We start from the raw sequence: 18,409 nt of genomic DNA, 5'->3' as shown, positions 1-18,409 counted from the left end.
ATATCAATGCTTTATTAGTTTAAGACCTTTGTAATCAATTTCTAAAAAAAAAAAAAATACAGACAAAAGTTTCTTAATTTTAAGTGAAAAAAAAATATTCGTATTTGTTGGTGCTTGAGTCATTGGGTTTTCTTTGGGGCGTTTGGTACAAGAAATTTTTCAAGATTTCTGGAAAATTGAATTTTTCTAAATTTTAATTTTCGTATATTATCGTAAACTGAATGTAAAAATCGTATTTCTGAAAATTGAGATTCCTGGATAATTTTTTTTTTCCTCTACCAAATTCCCGGATATAAAGCAAATGTGAAAATCTAGATTATTCACATTTGCTTTATAATCGACTCCTTAAAATTATATTTGTTTTTTTGTGCTTGAAAAATTGAGTTTTTTTTAAAGATTTATTTACATTTTCCAGGATTTGAGTAGCAAAAAAATTAAAAATTACTATTTTAATAGATAATTATGAATATATAGCTGTTTCGAAACTATTTACGAATCTATTGCACTCATTCACGCCCAAAATTAGGCGCGCCAAAGTTAGGCGTGACTCCCAAGGCATTCACGTCTAATTTAGGCGTGACTCGTCTGATGTTGACACGTGGCACAAAAAAGTCAACTTACAAACCGTAAAACTTTGAAAAGCCATAACTTTTGACTCAGGTATACAAATCAGGTACTTTTTTTTATTCAACAAAACTTTTTGAGATCTTTGTAATGACACCTCATTTGACATATTCTATCTCTCACAAACAAAATTTAAATTTGCAATAATGATATTATAAGAGCGTTTAAACCCAGAAGCCTCCAAGTTTTGAGTTTGTGATTTAATATAAAACAATAAATAAAGATTAGATTTGTGATTTAAATTAAAAAAATCAAATTTTTTAATTTTTAATATAAAAAATGAATAAAGATTTGGTTTGTGATTTAAATTAAAATAAAATTAAAAAATTATTATTAATAAGGAAAACAAAATAAAGATTTGATTTTTGATTTAAACTCAAAAACTAATTTAAAAAATCTGTATTAAAAAAAGAAATAATTAAATAAATATTCTAAATATCTAAGGAAGAAGGATTTTGTTTTTGAAAACCATTCATAGGTTATAAGCTTCCAACAAATCAAACTATAAAGACTCCACCATTGTTTTGTATTATAGACGTTTTCAAATTTTAGAGTTCACGATTGGATTTCAGATTTAGTTTTCTTTTCTTATACCCATTAGTTCCTTTTTTATTTTCTTTTAAATGTATTTATTTTTTCTTTCTCTTAGGCAGACATAATTTAAATGGTTTTAAAGGAAAAAGTCATAAATCAGAAGGATGTAACTTTCAATACGGTTCGATAAAAGTCAAAAAAAAGTTATATATTTTTAAATTATTTTTTATTATATTTCTGTATCTTACGATTCAATATGATTCAGATATGAAAAATCGGCCAAACGATACACGATACGTAGGGGTGAAACTGGGCAGGGCCGGCCTACAGGGGCCTACGGCTCGGCCTACATCAGGCCAGATCTGACCTAGTATATTTTGTATAATAGACCGGGCTTGGGCCTTTAAAAAGCCTGTTTAATAAAAAGGCCGTAGGCCCACTTTCAAAAAGCCGGGCCTATAAGCCTACAGACCAGCCGATATTGTACTATTTATTTTAAATAAAATAAAATAGAGTAAGTATGTCTTGAAGAAAAAACAAAAGATATAAATTTAATCAATTGCAATTATTTATAACTTAATTATATTCGATTATATTTTAATAGAAATCTTATTTTATTTCTTATATAGGAGGAACCAACATCTCAACATGTTAGATTGTATATATGAATATATTAAAATATTTTTGGGAGAGTTATACTTACTACAAGCATTATGATTTGTTTGTTGGATTCATGTAGTTATTTTAATTTACATAGTATGGATTTGTTTATTGGATCTGAAGAAATATATGTTATTTAGTTTGAGCATTTTGCTTTCGAAAATGACTTAAGCGCATATTGTACGAGTTTTGTTATGATTCATGATTCTGTTTGGACGTTGAAATTATGATTTTTGGTGTAGCAACTGAATTTGAGTACTTTGTAAAGTTGATTCATGGTTCTGCTTGGAAGTTAAAAATTAACAGGCTAACGGGCTAAGCCAGGCCATTTGTTTTTTATAAACGGGCCAAACTAGGCTAACAGTTAGACTCATACTAGGCTTGGGCCAGGCCAAATTGAAATTTTTTGACGTAGACTTGGACTTTTCGGGGCAAAGCTTGGCCCGGCCCAGCCCACTTTCACCCCTAACGATACGTATTGTGATTCAATAACCTTGTACATTTTTTTTTTCAAACACTTGGTAGAAGTATATATTTTAATATGAAATTAAGTATCCTTATTTATAGATGGACTAATCCACTTTGGTGCCATCTTTATAGTACCATTTTTGCAAATTTGAATTGTGTTTGTGAGAGATAAATATATCATATAATATGTCATTGCGTAGATCTCGAAAAGTTATGTGGAATCAAAAAAAGAATTATCTGATTCGGATACCCGAGTCAAAAGTTATGGCCTTATGAAGTTTAACGATTAAACTGTTAACTTTTTGTGCCATGTGTCAACACCAGACGAGTCACGCCTAAATTAGGCGTGAATGCCTTGGGACTTGGGAGTCACGCCAACTTAGACGTGAATGGTCACGTCTAATTTGGGCATGAATGAATGCTGTATATTCGTAATTAGGTTCAAAATAGCAACTTATTGGTAATTATTTATTAAAAAAGTAATATTTTAATTATATTTTTTTGCCGGATTGGAGCTAATATTCTATAACTAGGCAAAAAAAATTAAAATATTGCTTTTTTAATAAATAATTACCAATAAGTTGCTGTTTTGAACCTAATTACGAATATACCGCACTCACTCACGCCCAAATTGGGCATGACTATTCACGCCTAAGTTAGGTATGACTCACAAGACCTTTACGCCTAATTTAGGCGTGACTCTTCATGCCTAATTTTTTTTATATTAAAAAAGTTAACAGTTTAACCGTAAAACTTCATAAGACCATAATTTTTGATTCGGATATCAGAATGAGGTAGTTTTTTTGTTTCCGCATAACTTTTTGAGATCTACGCAATGAAACCTCATTTGACATATTTTATCTTTCACAAACACATTTCAAATTTGCAACAATGGTACTATACGAGCGTTTAAATCCATACGCCTCTTAGTTCTTTCCGAATCAACACCAAACACAGTCTTCTGCCTACTAGAACCTCTTGTTGGGCTTCCTCCTTCAATGCTAAGCCCAAGCCCATTGAGGAATTTCCTAAAAACCCTAAACCCTAGATCTGACCTCCTTTATATATTCATTAGTTGTGGGTGGATGCTAGGTTAGAGAGAGAGAAATTTGAGAGATTTGAGAGCAAAACTTTAAGCTTTGTATTTGAGAGATCCCTAGAGAGAGTTTGAGTGAAACATCTCTAGGGTAGTTTGATAATCACCATTGTTGGAAAGGTTGTGTTAACCACCATATTGGTGTATTTTGATTCTTTGTATCCATTATTTTCATAGTGGACGTTTGATCTGGACTAGGTCCCGTGGGTTTTTACTTCTTCATTGGAGAAGGTTTTTCCACGTTAAAATTGTTTGTGTTCTCCTTTTCTCTCTCTCCTCTTTGTGTGTTTCATTTTTTCGCTGAGCTGCCCGACCTGGTGAAGTTCTGGCCGAGGTAATTGTCGAGATCCGAGACCCAGGATCTTGTTGATTGACTTTCGAGAAAAAGGCTGTTTAGCCGACTTGAGGGAATCGAGTTCCCAACACCTCTATCCCTATCCTATGGGCTGTATTCTTATCATTGTGAATAAAGACTTTATCTTTTAAGTCATGGTCTGAAATTAAAGATGACATCAAAGTGGATTAGTCTATCTATAAATAAGAATACTTAATGTCATATTAAAATATGGGATAGGATATTGTGACACACAAATAATGTTACGCACAATGTTACGACCACATCTTAACCGTTGATTTCCGCCAATCAACGGTTATCATTTATTGCGAATTAATAATTAATTAATGAGTTTGATTTGAAAAATGATAACCGTTGATTAACGGAAATCAACGGTTAAGATGTGGTCGTAATATTGTGCGTAACATTATTTGTGTGTCACAATATCCTATCCCCTCAACGGTTAAGATGTGGTCGTAACATTGTGCGTAACATTATTTGTGTGACACAATATCCTATCCCTTAAAATATATACTTTCTACAAGTCTTTGAAAAAAAAATAGTGTACAAGGTTATTGAATCGCAATACATGTATCGTTTGGCCGATTTTTCGTATCGTGTATCGTGAATTATATCGAATTGTAAGATACAGAAATATAATAAAAAATAATTTTAAAATATACAGAAATATGGATTCGTTGGAAGCTGGTAACCTCTGAATGGTTTTCAAAAATAAAATCCTTCTTCCTTAAAGATTTAAAATATTTATTTAATTATTTTATTTATTAATAAAAAAATTTCAGATTGATTTTTGAGTTTAAATCACAATCAAATCTTTATTTTGTTTTCCTTATTAATAATAATTATTTAGATTTTTTTAATTTAAATCACAAACCAAATCTTTATTTATTTTTTATACTAAAAATTAAAAAAAAATTATTATTTTTAATTTAAATCATAAACCAAATCTTTATTTATTTTTTATATTAAATCGTGTAAGAACCCTCACCGTTAATTAAGAAATTTAATTAATAAATTATGAGAAAATAGGAAATGATTCCATAATTAACCCTAATAATTATTATGAGGCTCTAATAATTATAGTAACTGAGTAAGAATGCTGAAAGTCGCTTTTCGGAAGAAAAGTGCAGATACCAGTTCTGCTAGTCGGTATAAATGCATACCAAAAAAGTATCCCGGAAAATTATAATAAGTGCATTATAATTACTAGAATAATATGTAGGACTTGTAAAACGAGTTTCAAGTCAAAATAATGAGAATTGGTGCCAGAAACCGGTACTGGCTAGAAAAGCGCGTACCGGAAAGGTGCTCTGAAAATTATAAGAAAAATATGATAATTTTTGTAAAATTGAGTAGGTTAAGAATACAAAGTTTGAGATTAAAATGCTAAGCGTAACAATTAAAGCTAATACTGTGTGTTAGTGACTTAACCGCTTATAAATAGTGCTTGGCACTAAACCCTAGGCTGATTCTTCAGCCACTCTACGTGTAACTTGGAGGCCAGCTGCTGCCACCACCTTCCCTTAGCCTCCCATGCTTGTTTTGTGCAAAGTCTTCATCTTTTCTTCTTTGTTTCACCATCTAAACACTTGGTTGAGTGTGTGTGAGCTTTGTGATAGAGGGTGAGTGCTCCATTCTGAGTTGTGGTTGTTGTTAGTGAGGTGTTGAGGGGCTGAGTTGGTGTTCCTTTGGTGAGAGCTCTTGTTCTTGGCTTCTTGAGCTTCAAGAAGCCACCTTTTGGCACAAAGAACCTTGCTTGTGTTGTCATTTTCGTGTGCCTTGAAGGTCAGACCTGTAGAGGCAGTGTGGTGAGCTCCAAGAGCCATTGTTGCTCTGTTTTGTGAAAATTAGCTGTGTCATGTGAAAGGAGAAAAATATTACCCTTTAAGGGAAAAACAAGTATTATGTTTCTCCGTACACATAAAAGTGGATGGAACTCAATTTTTCACTTTCTTTTTCTTCTCACAAGACCCATCTCCTGCTTGCAGAAGTACCGTTAAACCCTTAAAAATTTTCAAAATAGAAAATAAAAGTGGTTTGGGTCTGTCGACCCATTTCACGTGTAGGTAATAGAGTAAAACCCTGGTGCATTTTGTTCAATACCAAACATAATTGATGTAATTTTTTGAAGCCAAAAATTACCATCGCGTTTGGTCCAAAATACTTTCCATTTAGTGTCGTCCGGAGGCTTGAAAAACACTAGCTTTGACAGATCAACCATATTTCCCAGTGAAAATTGTTTGGGATCTTCTGCAAAGAACTTTCTGTTAGCATGCCTAATAAAATTCACAAGCATAACAAAAATTCAAATGTCTTTTTCAAATCATTGATACAAATAACTTCTGCTATTTCTTAATCACTCCAAATGCATGCAAATTTAGAATTATTTTTATAATTAAAAAAAATTGGGTCTTATAATCGTATATGCATAATTTTGATACCAAATGAAGAAGATAATTTTCAACTCATTAGATATGTGAAAAGCTGTTGTTTAGTAATTTTGAATGTTTGTTAAAAATTATATTATGTTTTACTGATTCAGAAAATTATATTAGGTTTTACTTTTTTTTATTAATTTCATTGCATTTCTTTGTTATTTTTTTTATGGAGAATATTATACTTACAACCTATTTTTGTTTACAATCATATTTTAATCGTTGAAATCAATGGTTATTATTTTCACAAATCAAACTAATTAATTAATATTTAACTTGGAAGTTAACCGTTGATATATGGTTATTATTTTCGCAAATCAAACTCAAACTCAAACTCATTGAGAAAATTATATTAGATTTTATTGATATATGGAGAGTTGTTGCTTAGTAATTTTTGATATAATTTTCAACTCGTTGTTAAGTTTACTTTTTTTTTATTAATATCATTGCATTTCTTTGTTATTTGTTTTTATTGACTATTGTAATTTTGAATATTTGCTAAAAATTCATATAGTTTTTTAAAATCTTATAAATTCATATTGTCCTTTCAAATCTTATGAATTCTATTAAAATTCTTTAAAATCCAATCCTATGAAATCTTGATTGTATAAAAAGTCTTTTAAAAAAGTCTATAAAGCCTCTCCAATTCTAAAATGTCTTTTAAAATCTGTAGGATTTTTTATCTCAAAAAAGTCTTTTAAAATCCTAATCCTAATTCTAATCCAATCCTAATCCTATCCCAAAACTGCAATAAATGTGTAATTATTTAATTAAAAAACATTATTTTGATTTTTTTTGTCTTGTACAATTAGCATTTTCAATGCGTACAGGTAAATTGCAATAGGAAAAGAAGATCTAGTCTCTTTATTTAACCCATGTTTAATGCATCGTGTGTGTTTTATTAGTGCTTACGGATACTATTCTTATTGTCATTTTAAGTAAATCATGTATGAAAATACTAGATAATTAAGATTATAAAGGGATATTAGGGTAGTAAATCAATGCAAGCCCGATATTATTTTGGCATTATATTCTTGATAATGAATCTTGTTGCTTGCTTCACTTTTCTATTTTAAATTTTTGGTGAGAATTTGTGATAGGTAACTTTACTCCGGAAGTAAACTTGGCCTCATGCTCATTTTCATTTTATATTATGTTTAAATATTTAACTATTAAACAAGACAAACTAATTCTTTTGGTGGTATCACTCTCTGATCATGTACAAATCATACAATGTTTATTTAATTTTGTGCCCAAAAAGCATTTTCAACTTACAATAAAAAATGAAATAAAATATTTAGAGACGCTGAACAGTTTTACATTTTGTGGGAGTGACAGGAATACTTGCATGAAATAAGACATTCATTTAGTGGAAGAATATTCAGTAAATTTCTGAAAAAGAAAAATGAGAAAAATTCACAGTCAGTAAATTGATGGAAATGGTACCTAATATATAGAAATGATGCATCATAAATTGATGGAAATTCAAAGAAGCATAATCTGAAACATTTTCTGGGAAAGTAGACCAGTTTTGAAAACTTTGAGGCCATCAAGATTCAAGGGTCTAGACCATTAAAAACATATTCCCTGGTCTGTGTATATGCTTCATCTGAGACTAAACCTATCTGCTATCCATGGTAAATTTCTTAGAGAGGCCAACTTCTTGCCTTAGCAAGGCCCAGTGTGGGATTGGAGTCAGATCGAATCATGGCGTTTGGACTGGTAGGGGTAAGCGCTCAATCCAGCAAAATCTAGATTCTCACTAAAATGATTAAGCTTGCATGTCTGTAATGGATACTTTAAAGTTGATCAGTAGGATCACAGCAAATGATTTGATATTTCTCTGTAAATCTTACAAAAAAATTTTAACCAAAGCTTATACAATTTGTTCTGTTTGGATGACAGACATTTCTAGTTTAAGGACTAGTGTGTTTATGTTGAAACGATTACTCTCTCTAAAGTATTTATGAATAAGATAACTTGAGATGGCAAATCACTGTACGCAACTGATAACAGCGTTAGCCAATGGGGTGATGTGTATGCACAATGACAGCTTATAAAGAGAGATTAGGTCATACCTGTAGGCTTTATTTCCTATTTATAGAGTTTACCTGTAAGTATAAGAATTCTAGGCCTTTAATAATCTCTGGGCCGATGTTCCATCATATTGTTGTCATGTGGTTGCCCTTTATTTGGCCTTTAGATATATAGGCCTCATATAGGTTCATAACACAGTCAAATTTCTTGATGATGAAGCTTTTTATGGGTAAGAATACTCCACTAAACATTTTTTCATGAACTTAGGTGTATGACCAAGCAAATGGAGATGATTTAAATACCTTTAGAGTTCTAATTTCCACCATAATTGCTATAGGTAACGTCAAAGGAAAGTCTCCATAATATAGCTACAAATTATGAGAGTTAAGGTTGACCCTTGAGTACACATGTTATTCGTGTTGTGCTATGTCGTGTTAACCCACCTAATAAGCAAGACATTTTGAGATTGATTGATTATTCGTATTGTGTTAACTCGCAAAATTAAGGGATCATGTTCGTGTCAAAGGTCTTGACATGAATCTTTATTCGTATCATGTTTGGGTTAAGTGCATTCGTGTTGAATCTCAACCCGACATGAACACGACTCTTCTTACACAAATTGCCACCTCTAATGAGAGTAACTGCTTTTGTATATAACTTGTGTTATTATGCTTGCTTGAAACCTGATTCTCTTTATTGCTTAATTTGTTTTTTTTTTAAGGTTTTTATTTAATTAAGCATGAGAAGCTAGAATTTATCATTTTGACAAACATCATGCCATAAAGTTAGGACTGTAAGGGAATTTCTAGTGAATGATATTATGGCCATTTGTTATCCATTCTTGTTACTGATCCTTTTCTATTTTCAACAGATATCCAAGTTTGTGGAAAAGAATGAGATGATTGTTTTCATTCATTGGGAGTTCTTCGTGTGAGTTTAGGATGCTGTGTATCTTTCACTAATCATACAGTTTCTGCTTCATGAGATCAAGGAATCATTTTATACTGCCACTAGATCTCTAAGATATAACCCTGAAAATAAAGCAATTCTCATTCGTTTAGCTTAATAATATTCTAATTTCTGACAATTATGTATCTTCTGCCACATTTTTCTACTTTTACTTATAACTTTCTGAACAGGATTCTTGACAAATATGCATTCTTGAAACAGATTAATTCAAACAAAAAAAAAATATGGTTTACTTAAAAGACCATGAATCTTATGATTTGAACTAAACATGTACCTCATTCTTCCAAATCTATCTTATTGCAACTCTAAGCAGCTGATCCTCTTTATTAATTTGAAGTTGTGAAAGTATAGAATTCAGGTGTTCCATTTTATATCAAAGAAAAAATGGTTCCCTATTCACTTTATAATCTTTAGAATTATTGACAAGTCATAAGAACTGTCTTCCTTAACGATTAATTCAGATATTTTTCTCAGTTATGTTTCTCACTACAGTTAAAACAAGGAAATTATTTGAAGGTAGAAATTCATGGCATTCTGGATGGTGGGGACTGAAGTTTGTTTTATTGTTTGTATCAATGGCACTCCCATTCTTCTTCCCTTCAGTGATTGTTCAAATATATGGTAGGTTTCTATTTTTTCATAATTTTGACAATTGCACAGTTGTAAAAAATAGAAAGATTGATGAAACAAATCCTTTTTCCCACAATGCACTAGGATCTTAGTTATAGTTGGTCATCTGTAGTTTGAGATATGGATTTTAAATAACTACTTGGGTTAGAAAAAAGGAGAAGTTCTTGTACATTCATTTATTTGGAAAAACAGTCAATCTTCCAACAATCTGAACAAGAACTTGTCCTCTTCTAGCATTCAAATAGTTCTGTGAGTAGTACACTTATTTTTCATTCATTGAACACAAAAATCCATTGTTTCTTTCCCTTTTCTTATGTATCATTGAATAAGAACCATACCACACCTATGATCTTGCAGGTGAGATTGCTCGCATTGGTGCAGGGTAAGCTTCAGATCCTTCACTTCTTCCTTTTTTTTTATATTTGTCAATATTTTTACACATGGTATCAACTATCAAGTCTTGAACTGTGTACTTACATATGTAGTGTAAAAATAGTATTTGCAACTTCCTCTCAACTTGGTTAGTGTTAGAGAATAATGTAAACCTTAAAAAAAACCTTCACCTAACACTTTAAGGTTTTCGGTTGAATTCGTTATATACATGGTATCAGAGCTTCAGTGACCATAAGGTCACGAGTTCGATCCTCACCGCCCCTAACTTGTGGAATTAAATAAAAAGCATAAAAGGTAAACCAAAAATTGGGCATGTGCAATATCCACGTTTCAAGCCCAAAGGGCTCTTGCGTGAGGGGATGTGTTAGAGAATAATATAAACCATTAAAAAAGCCTTCACCTAACACCTTAAGGTTTTGGGTTGAATTGGTTCTTTACAATTAGCTTGTTCAAGTACCATTTGAAAGGCATATTGTTAATCTTAGGACATGAAAGCTATAGATAATATTTCCAGGCTTTATTCATGTTTGATTGGAGCCTTGGAACAATGGTAAGGTTGCTCCTTGTGAACAAAAAAATCTCTTTGCAAAAATATAGGGTAGGGCCAAAAATGCAAAGGTTTCATTGAATTCGGGAACAAAGAGAGTACCATATCGTACTTTTCAAGCTAATGAGCCAAATAGTGGACAAGTTACGGGTTCAGCCACTTCTTTTGCATCCAACGCTGTATCAACAACAGCTAATACATCTTCAGTAGGGCCAAAAATTCCATTCAGAAAATTGTCGAATGAGGAAATGAGCCGTAAGAGGGAGTTGGGTTTGTGTTTCACTTGTGATGACAAATGGACCTCTAAACATAGGTGTCCGAGTAAAATGCTACTCATGGTGGGTGAAGATTTAGATGAAGATGGGGAAGAGGAAGACAATATTGTTTGGAATTCACAAAGTTTGGTGAAGGAGGATGTAGCCTTACATTCCTTATCAGAAGGATCATTCAATAAGGCTTTCAGATTTGTAGCTCACATACATGGGAGAGAGATACCTATTCTGGTAGATACTGGAAGCACGCATAATTTTGTCAAAACAGAATTAGTCATTGAGTTGGGGTTACATATGACTCGTATTAAAAGAATGAGTATTCCTTGGCAATGGGGAATTTATGCTGTGTGACCATAAATGCAGCAAGGTACACATGTGGATACAAGGAGGGGAGTTTATAGTCGATTTATGGGTGTTGAACCTTGAGAAGCTGGAAATGATTTTGGGAATATGCTGGTTGGAGCAATTATGAAGGGTGACACATGATTACAATCAAATGGCAATGGAATTCAAATGGAAGGACAAAGAAATTCAACTGACAGCTCTAAAAACAAAGGAGGACAAGGAATTGATCCAGAATGGCCAAGCTGAGTGTTGGGAAATGCAACATGAGCAACCACCATCAACTACCATTGAGGTCAGTGCAGACTTATTACTTTTAAAGTCTTCTGTTATTGAGTTGTTGTGGCACATTCTTTTGCAATACCAATTTGTATTTACTATTCCAAGAGAACTGCCACCTTTTTGAGACACAGTGCATGCAATTCATTTAGAGCAGGGAGTGAAGCCAGTCAATGTGAGACCATATCGATATGGGCATCACCAAAAAGAGGAAATTGAAAAAAAAGTTTCTGATTTACTCGAATCTGGATTCATTAAGCCAAGCAACAGTCCTTACTCCTCCCCAATCCTCCTAGTAAAGAAGCAAGACAAGTCATGGCGCATGTGTGTTGATTATAGAGCATTGAACAAAATCACAATTAGAGATCGGTTTCCAATGCCTACAATAGATGAATTGATGGATGAATTGGGTGGGTCAGCTGTATTCTCCAAACTGGATTTGAGGGCTGGATACCATCAAATCAGAATGCTTCCACAGGATGTGTCTAAAACTGCATTTAGAACACATGAAGGGTATTATGAATACTTGGCCATGCCATTTGGTTTGACAAATGCCCCAAGCACCTTCCAGGCCGTAATGAATCAAATATTCAAACCGTTTCTGAGAAGATTTATCATCGTATTTTTTGATGATATCTTGGTTTATAGCAAGGTGATGGATGAACATGCACAACATCTTAGTGTGACATTACAGTGCCTACACCAACATAAGTTTTTTGTTAAGCTAAGCAAGTGTGCCTTTGGAGTGGGTGAAATAGAATATTTGGGACACAAGGTGTCACATCAAGGAGTCCACGCAGATGAGAAGAAGATCGAAGCCATGCTGTCTTGGCCATTGCCTAGAACTGTCAAGCAACTGAGGGGATTCTTAGGGCTCACTGGATACTACAGGCGTTTTGTGAGACAATATGCAACAATAGCATCCCCTTTGACAGATCTCTTAAAACAAGGAGCATTTGTGTGGTCTGAGGAGGCTCAAACTGCCTTTGATCGCTTAAAACATGCGATGGTGAACACTCCCATTCTCAGCTTACCAGATTTTCAGGTCCAATTTGTGTTGAAGACCGATGCTTCCAATACGGGTATAGGAGCTGTGTTGTTACAGCAGGAGAAGCCCATAGCTTCTTTCAGCAAACGGCTAGGTCCCAGGCTAGCTATGGCATCAACCTATGTCAAGGAATTATATGCCATATCTGAATCAGTGAAACGATGGAGGCAATATTTGGTAGGAGTCTATTTCACAATAAGAACAGACCACAAAAGTATCAAGGAATTGTTGGGTCAAACGGTGCAAACATTAGAGCAACAGAAATATGTGGTGCAAGCTGATGGGATACTCATTCACCATCGAATACAAACCTGGGAAATTAAATGTTGTGGCTGATGGTCTGTCCAGAAGTTTGGAAGAAGGAATTGAACTGAATGCTATAAGAGTGGAACCTTCATCTAAGCTGATCACTCAGGTATAATGCGAGAATAAAGAAGACAGTTACTTGCAGTCTATACATCAACAATTGAAAACTGATACTTGCTCCCTACCATTGATATCAGTCAAGGATGGAGTTCTGTTTCATAAACAGAGAATCCTGCTCAGCTCACAATCCAAGTTGATGCCACTTATCATCTGTGAGGCTCATGACTCTCAAGTGGGAGAACATGCTGGGGTGCTTCGAACTTTGCTGCGCATTTCTTCATCTTTTTATTGGGATAAGATGCGAAAACAGGTCAAGGATTATATCAATCAATGCCAAATCTGTCAACAGATGAAAACTATGACTCAAACTCCATATGGTCTGCTGCAACCATTGCCAATACCCGATGGTGTCTTCGAGGATTTGACATTGGATTTTATTGTGGGACTACCACTTTCCAATGGCCTCACCACGATTCTGGTTACAATTGATAGGCTTACCAAATATGCCTATTTTGGTGGATTACCAACCTCTTTTACAGAAGCTAAGGTAGCCCAATTATTTTGCGAATTAGTAGTCCGCAATCATGGCTTCCCAAAGTTCTTAATTTCTGACAGAGACACGATCTTCCTTAGTCAATTCTGGAGAGCTATGTTCAAGTTTAGTGGAACAACACTAAAAACAAGTACATCTTATCATCCACAAACGGATGGACAAACAGAAGTTACAAACAGATATGTTGAGCAGTATTTGCGAATTTTTTGTCATGAACAACCACATTCATGGTCCAAGATGTTTTGTTGGGCTCAATTACATTATAACACAGCAATACATTCATCTATTGGGTTATCACCATTCCAAGCTTTATTTGGCAAGTGTTCCACACTTATTCCATTTTATCCTAGAGGTATGGTGAGAGTGGAAGCAGTTGATTTCCTGCTAGAACAACGTAATAGACTGCTCTCTAGTCTTAAGAAGAATCTGCAACAAGCCCGCAACAGAATGAAAACTCAATCGGACAGACATAGGAGTGAGAAAATTTTTCAGGAAAGAGACTTTGTATGGGTGAAATTACAACCATATCGTCAAGTTTCAGTGGAACGGAGGAGCTGCCACAAACTTGCCAAAAGGTTCTTTGAACCTTTCAAAATCATCAAAATCATTAGCATTGTGGCCTATCAACTCCAACTACCGGAAGGAAGCAAGATCCACTCCACGTTTCATGTGTCGATGCTGAAGCCATGGTTCGACCCTCCACCAGATAAGCCAGTTTTTATGCCATCATTACAGTAGATAACAAACCCGTTCAAGTACCTGTCGCAATTTTGAATACTAGAGTGACTTCAATTCGAGGTCAGCAGCTGCGGGAGTTCTTAGTACAATGGTCTGAATCGCCTCCGGAGGATGCATCGTGGGAGCAAGAAACAGACTTAAAGACGGCCTATCCAGAGCTTAACCTTGAGGACAAGGTTTTGGTCGAAGAGAGGGGGTGTCTTACGAATGGAGATGCACACACACGTAGGGAGAGAGTCCCATCATCCAGATTAAGGGACCATTACTGTTAGATGGATAGGAATGTATAGTGGTACGTAAATGTAGTAATAAGGGCCACATGTAGGGTATAGGAGAGTAGTGGACACATGGCAGCAATGTAATTGGAGAGTTAGTTAGTTGTTGTAAATGACATAAAAGAAAGAGAGCAGTGTAACAGAATTGCCATTGATTGAATAATATTGAAAGTCTAAACCCATTTCTTGTTCTTGTTCGTTCTCTCTAACCTGCCACTCAGGTAGAGTGTAACATCAACCCTTGCAAGTCGTAGAGTCTTATGCACCAATTCTGCCATGTAATAATATTTTATAAGTAACTTCTCTCGTAAGTATAGAAATATGCTTTAAAAATTCAGTATCTGTGAGAACCAAACTAAAATCAATCTCAGAGAGCTATCCTTGGATCACCAGTGTCCAATAAAAGATAAGGACAAATAAACATTAGGAAAATCCTTATAAAACTTTTCTTTTGGTGTTCTTTTCCTTTTTGAAATTCATGTGGACTTGAAAGAGCATGAGAAGAGCAAACGAAATGATAAAACTTGATCACTTAAGTATAAAATTTCCAGTTTAATTTCCCTTTCATATGGTATTTTCTTTTTTCATGGGTTGAGAGACTCCATCAATGTATGGTATCTGCTTAATTATTCTTTCCTACAGATTTTTACTTACATGCATATATTGTGGTTCATGCTTATACAGAATTTTTCTTCTTTTACAACTTGTGAGTGTCATCCATTTTATAACTTGGTGGAATAAGTTCTGGACTCCAGATGAAGAAAGGAAGCAGAGGTACATATTATTATTGCTGCTATAATTCATAGATCAGCTTTGAGTCAATTTTTATACTTTGTTCTGAGGATGAAGAAAACCTAATTGACTTCTGAACCAATATCATGTAAAGGTTATTTTTGTAATCAATAAGTAGATTAGTAAAAACTAAGCTTTTAAAATTCAGAAGATCATGCACTAGATGGTTCAAGATTTTTATGTGACATGAAAGTAATCCACCAAGGTCAACATTATTTTTTCCATGTGGCAGCTGCATATCAATTGTTTTACTAATATATATTTCATAAAGAACTTAACTTAGTCAATTATCTGAAAATGGTATGACTATATACTGTACAGAAATTAGAAAAGCAAACTCAAAAGTATAAAATTAATCTGAAAAGACAAACTTGAATTTAGGCTATGCTACTTGGATTTTAATATTAACTTTATGTTGCAAAAGAAAAAGGGAGAACTTGTTTAATTTAGCTTGGAATTGGACTATGTCATTGGTTCATACCCACTGAATAAATGTATAGGGGAAATGAAATTATACCTTGGTGGCTGAGATGAGATGATCCATAATGGAGTGGTAGAAATAGAAGTAGTTAGAGGCACTGTCACTATTTGAAAGTATTAAAGTACGAAAATGCTGATTGAAAATATATTTTAAGTAGGATAAGGTTCAAATACCTTCCATGTAGTTTACTCTACAATCACTTACCCCTCCAATCTTTTTATTATCACTTACCTTCCTTCTGGTTTTATTTTTTCCCTTAGAAAATTGCATAAATGTTATAGCTTGCTCCCTTCTTCCATGACTCTCAATAGACTTCTCTCTTCTTCGTACTATATAATATAAAGTGTTAGATTGTACTTGAAAATTGATTATACTGATTTTTCTTACTATGTCTACACCAACCAAATCCGATATGAAGTGTGTTATTTTACTATGACATTCAGATGCTGTGTTGTTATCCTACTTAACTTGGCAAAAAATAAATAAAAATCATAAAATCTAGGCCAAATTACTTAACAACCTATGCTCCTAAATTAAGAATGAGTAATTTAAAGCTTATGAATCATAAAATCTAGGCCACTCTAACAGGTTACTTTCTTGATGGAATATAACTTCAAAGCATAGATAACCCATAATAGTGTGTTTGACATTATTTAACATCAACACCATTTCTTTATGCCATTAGCTTTAATAGCAATGTCTGTATTTTGATACATTAGCATCTTATTGAGTTGGAACAGGTGCTCCTTTGGACTTTTTATGTCAACGTTGTTTTATGTTGCCTCTCTATATGCGGAATTGTCTATTTGTACACATCATATGCCTCAAGATCTTCATGTTCTCTCAATATATTTTTCGTCACATGGACAGCAATTCTGCTTGCTGTTATGATGGCTATATCCTTAAATTCAAAGGTACACTCTATTTTGATTACTTAAAGGGAAAAAAACACACTTTTCATCTCTTAAACTTTACCCTAAGTTTCTTTTTTGCCATACAAGTACATTTTATTTTATCATGAATTTATCCTAATATTTTAATTTGCATGAAATCCATTAAAATCTATGTTTTGTCACTTAAAATGCTTAATTATTACAGGTTAATAGAGGCCTTTTATCCTCAGGAATTATGGCTTCTTACATTGTTTTCCTTTGTTGGTGTGCAATCAGAAGGTCAGGATTCTAACTCATACATCTCTATAATGGTTCCTTGGCTCTTTTTGAAGTTTCCTTTTAGGCATTATATCAGTTCTAATCAATATTATAGAATTTTTATCATGCATTGATTATGATATCAACTTCTCATGTTAATAACCTAGAAGAATGTTTACTTATTTGGTTTTTATATCTCTATCTAATACTGACCTGGCTGAGACTGACAAAACCACCAAAGCATCATTTGTACTAATCTTTTTAGGCCTATGATTCTTTGAGAAATGCTAACAACACACTTTTTTACATTATCTTTTCAATAATCTTTTTATTGTTCGTTAAAATTCTAAGCAGGCCCCACTAATAAAGAGTGGGGTCAGGTTATTTAGTAGGGCTAACATAGAAGTTGACATGATAATAGAGTGCTGAAAAGAGAATTTCAAAGAGTATTGCTAACATTCCTCATGAACTTGTGATCATCATTAGTTACTTGTGAGTTCAATATTTTAGTTGTAAAATTCTTAGTAAAAGTGAAAGACAGAACACAGTCAAGTCATTTGTTGCCAAGAACTGACAACCACTCTAGCCTCTACCAAGCAGAAAGATGAAATTTTATTCGTAACATGAATTGTTTCTTTTCTATATGTAAATAGTAATTAAAGGGTGAACTAAATTTTACCCCCCTGAAATGCTAAATCTCTATATGTACTACATCCATAGCATAATCTTTATTTTCACCAAGTTCCTTCTTTGGAGAAAATGTGATGTATCAATTTGGGTTAATGCATGATGATTATTTATAGTAACTCAAGTAGCCATTACACTATGATTAGCATGTATTGAATTTGATGCTTAATAATTGGAAATTATAGCAGATTGACTTTTAAATGTTGTCTACATGAGTAATCATAAAATTTTTGCATGAAGATTAGATTCCTTTCTTACATACAATGCAATTCACTTAGCTATGGCTCATGCCATAATTATTACTTTGTTTTTGCTGAGGAGGGTACATTTATATTTACAATTTCCATTATAATATATTTGATTTTATATGTGCTAACTTGATCCAGTGTCAACTTCAAATCATAGATTTTATGTGAAAATTTTGAATTTTTTTTCTAGAGATGGTATATTTATGGATCTCCATGATGGAATTTCAGTGAACCTACCACCATAAGATGTGAGACAAAGAACCAAGAGAAAGAAAATGGTGGTTGGATAACTACTATACTTGTAAGTTTTTCAATATATCTTTATGTTTAATTTGAAAAACCTTTGTTTACTTCCTTTAAACTTCCCTAGAGTTCAAAAATCTACGGTCTTCTATAATATATGCAATTATCGAGGTTAAAAGTAGTAGA

At 33.3% G+C, this 18,409-nt stretch overlaps 1 pseudogene; it reads left to right on the top strand.

The window, feature by feature from the left end:
* Positions 1-2,675: 2,675 nt before the first annotated feature.
* Positions 2,676-17,079, top strand: LOC133313364 (uncharacterized; annotated as a pseudogene).
* The last annotated feature ends 1,330 nt before the right edge of the window (positions 17,080-18,409 follow it).

Source organism: Gastrolobium bilobum, unplaced genomic scaffold (assembly GCF_033153095.1).
Source record: "Gastrolobium bilobum isolate Gb01-03AN ecotype WA unplaced genomic scaffold, APGP_CSIRO_Gbil_v1 utg113979, whole genome shotgun sequence".
In the NCBI taxonomy this organism is placed as follows: Eukaryota; Viridiplantae; Streptophyta; class Magnoliopsida; order Fabales; family Fabaceae; genus Gastrolobium; species Gastrolobium bilobum.
The sequence above is the reverse complement of the archived record's forward strand: the minus strand, read 5'-3'. Positions and strand labels throughout refer to the sequence as shown.